The sequence below is a fragment of the Tupaia chinensis genome, unplaced genomic scaffold (assembly GCF_000334495.1).
Source record: "Tupaia chinensis unplaced genomic scaffold, TupChi_1.0 Scaffold000275_1, whole genome shotgun sequence".
Classification (NCBI taxonomy): domain Eukaryota; kingdom Metazoa; phylum Chordata; class Mammalia; order Scandentia; family Tupaiidae; genus Tupaia; species Tupaia belangeri.
Genome location: NW_006159757.1, coordinates 8,287,211 through 8,291,043, shown reverse-complemented (window position 1 = coordinate 8,291,043; position 3,833 = coordinate 8,287,211). Strand labels below are relative to the sequence as shown.

General features: G+C 39.4%; 1 long non-coding RNA gene across 1 annotated transcript in view; it reads left to right on the top strand.

The window, feature by feature from the left end:
* The first annotated feature begins 462 nt into the window (after nucleotides 1-462).
* Nucleotides 463-3,833, top strand: part of LOC102467880 (uncharacterized) — a 25,999-nt gene continuing 22,628 nt past the window's right edge. Inside the window, exon 1 of the long non-coding RNA XR_334766.3 lies at nucleotides 463-677. This is a non-coding gene — a long non-coding RNA (uncharacterized LOC102467880). The remainder of the gene's footprint in view (nucleotides 678-3,833) is intronic.

Sequence of the window (3,833 nt, the reverse complement as noted above, 5' to 3'; positions counted from 1 at the left end):
ATTTGAGGTCAATTCGTGAGGGAGGGGAACCGTCAGAGGGCATAGTGTTTCATCTCTGGACTCTCCCATGGCTGATGGCGGTTCAAATCCCAGACCTGTTGGCTTAAAAATCACGCCAGTGTGTGTGTGTGTGTAGTGTGACTCTAAGCCCCTGGGTCCAGGAATTGAACCACGGTCGACTATGTGGGAGTTCAGCAATATAACCATTATTCCATCTGCTGGTCCCTTCCTTTCTTAGGATCTTAAGTCAAGTCCTTATGGAGGGGAACCGGCAGATGGCATAGTGTTTCATCTCTGGACTCTCCCATGGCTGATGACGGTTCAAATCCCAGACCCGTTGGCTTAAAAATCACACCAGTGTGTGTGTGTGGGGGGCGATCCCGGGAGGAGAATGGAGAATGGACTGTGGGGGGCCATTCCCTCTGGTAGGTGATTTCTCACTTTCCCTCTCACTGTGTCTCTCTCTCTGGGGAGCATATGCATCATAAGGCAATCTTTTTAAAAAAAAAAAAAAAAAGATGTTATGGAGAACCAGCTCTGTGGTGGGAATGCTTTGGATTCACAGCCTGGAATTCTCAGGTCTTGCTGTGGGATTAAGACCAGACAAGGAGTGGAATTGATGGCTCATAGATCATTCTAAGCTTCTTCAAGGCCAGCAGGAAGACTCAGAGAGCCAGGTACAATGGGTGCTCTGTGTGGAGGGTGGTGTATTTCTTTCTTTTTTCTTTTTTTTTTTAATTTATTTTTGCATTTTCCCACAAACATTCACTTTACATATCAAAAAAATTTAACTCATACTCCATAGTTCTTTTTTTTTCTTTTTTTTGGAGAGGTTTTTGCTATAGGGCATGTGCGCTCGCCAGACAGAGAGAGACAGAGAGACAGAAAGCGAGAAATCACCCCCCAGAGGAGCTGGTCACGCTGCAATCTCTTCTCCTCCATTCTCCTCTCGGGATCTTGGGCACACACGCACACGCGCCCGGCGTGAGTTTTAAGCCACCGGGTCCGGGAAGCAAACCGTAGTCGACTACGTGGGAGTCCAGCGACCCTTTCTTTTTTTAAATTTATTTTTACATTTTTCCACAATCATTTACTTTACATATCAAAAAAAAAATTTAACTCATACTCCATAGTTCTTGACAGTTAATAAACAACTTTCAAAATTTCAAAATGCTGAATTTTAAAGATAATGTTCAAAATATTTCTTATAATTTTGTTTGTGACTATAACAAAAAAAAAACAGTATAGTTTTGAATATTTTTGAGAAAGTATTTATATGTCAACTGCTCAGATTGTTGAAAAGCAAATGCCCAGCACACTACACACATAAACCTTCTCAATTCAGCCCTGTCAAGTATTCTGTGATATACCATCTGCTAGCAAAGATCAGTCTCTTTTTCTTCCTTCAAAGTCTTTCTCAAAATAATCCTCTGGTGCGGTTGCTCTTTTGCAATCTCTACTGATTACAATGCTGGGCTGGAAAAGTCCAGGTTATTTTGTTATAAATTCTTTCATATATCTTCTCTAATCCTCTCTGCAAGGCAGAACTATTTACGATGCCAGGCCATCTTTCTAAGAGCTTCTGTTGGCTTACTTGAGATCCTCCTTAGTTCTATAGTTTTCTGATTAACCTTCAGGTATGACATTCCAGTCAAAGTCCTGTCCAATAATGAGTATTTCCAATTTCTGAATCAATGCAACAAACATTGTTGAACTTATGCAAATAACCCTTCTGCCACAAAAGAATATTCCCAAATATTTTCCAATTCCAGAGGGGTCAGGAGGGAAGAAAAGTTTATGTTCCCATTTAAAGAAACAAACAAAATATTTTAATATATTGCTGAACCTATCAACAACTCAAAAGAAAGTAAACTGTTTAAATTGGGAAAATAAAGCATAGTAAAATCAGTAATATTTTACTCAAAAGTCATAAAATTCTATTTCACCAGTTCAGTCTTGTTCAAACTCTCTTCTGTTGAATATGCAGAGTTTCTGTGGTCCAATCTTTCCATTTAAATCCTGGAAGTTAACCTATGTTGTTGTTGATATTTCTTGTCCCTAGCATTAAATTGGTTATTTTCTTGGTTGCCTTTTGTTCTCTTATTTCTGTATGTATCTTTAGTTTTACTGGTTGAACACTCCTTTCAGAACTTGAAGAGTGGGTCTGCTACAGGCAAATTCTTTCAGGTCTTATTTATCTGAGAATGTTTTTATTCTTTCTTTCCATATGAAAGAAAATCTTGCCGGGTATAGTATTCTTGGTTGAAACTGTTTTTCACTAACACTTTGAATATATTTTCCCATTCTTTCCTTGCTTGCATTGTTTCTGATGAGAGGTCTGAGGTTAGCCTGATAGGATAACCTTTATAAGTAATCTGACGTTTCTCTCTTGCCAATTTTAGTATCTTGTCTTTGTCTATTGATTTGGCCAGCCTGGCTATGATGTGCCTTGGAGAAGATCTTGGGTTGATTCTGCTAGGGGTCCTTTGTATTTATTGTGTCTGAATATTTGAATGCCTCTTTAGATTTGGAAAATTTTCTTCCAAGATTTCATGGACTAGATTATCAATGCCTTTATTAGTTTCCTCTCCTTCTAGTATTCTAATTATCTGAATGTTTATGCACTTAATGCTGTCTAGTATTTCTCATATAGTATTCTCATTTTTTGGGGGGGGTATTGTCTCAGTTTTTTTGGTTGTTTTTTTCTACCTCAGAGGTTTTGCTTTCAACATGCCTATGGGTACATTATTTTCCCTCCTCCTCCTGAGTTGAGGAGGGTGAGGACAGAGTCCAGGGCAGAGTTTGGGGTGGCTACAAGAACTTTTAGTTGTTGTTCAAGATGTTTCTCCTCCAGCTCCATTTGATTCTTTTTTATGGTGTGTATTTCCTCTTTCAGATCATGAAAGAACTTCAACACCTCCTGGAACTCGTTGTCTCTTTCCTCCTGCATCTTCTGGAGTTCATTGTCTCTCAGCTCTTGTATCTCATTTAGTTTTGTCCCTATAAATATTCTGAACTCTCTATCAGACATTTCCAGGAATTCTACTGTACTGTCTGTGGATGATGAGGGATTGTTCTTTTCTCTTAGGGGAGAGATATTTTCTTGGTTTCTTATGTTTCTTGTGCCTCTGCAGTTGTTTCTGGTCATTCTGTGACAAAAGCTCTCCTCCACAGTGCTTCACAGTGTGGTATCCACAGTAAGATTAGGAGTTCAGATTTATAAAGGGAAATTTCTTCATTAAAGTGGGAGGTTCAATAAGCGTTGAGGATTTCAGTGACTCTAAAAAGATTCAGATGCTTGGCTACTGTGCACTAGGCCTATCTAGACATTCAGTGTGTGGAGAGTGAAGCTTAGAGTAAGAAAGTAAGATTAAAAAATATAAGCAAAAAAGAAAAAAAAAAAGAAAAATAGTACAAAAAAAGAGAAAAAATGAAAACCGTGCAGCGCGCTAGTGCACCAGGACACACCTCAGCTTTAAAATGGCTTCTGAAATTAGCCAGTGAAAGAACAGGCCCAAGCTGTGGAGAGGTGCTTGAAAATTAAAAAAAAAAAAAAAGAAAAAAGAAAGGTTAAAAATTTAAAGGGAGAGAGAGTGTGAGACAAACAATGAGACAGGCAGAGACAGAGAGAAGATGGAGGTTGTCCTACCTTGTCTGAATGTTTTGAGAGTCTAGGAGACTGGTTAAGAGCATGGCTTCCCTGAACGCACCAGGACACACCTCAGCTTTAAAATGGCTTCATGTCTGGGGAACCAGCAGTTAGCGTAATGGCTATGTCGCTGGACTCCCATGTAGTCGACCGCGGTTCGCGTCCCGGACCCAGTGGCTTAAAA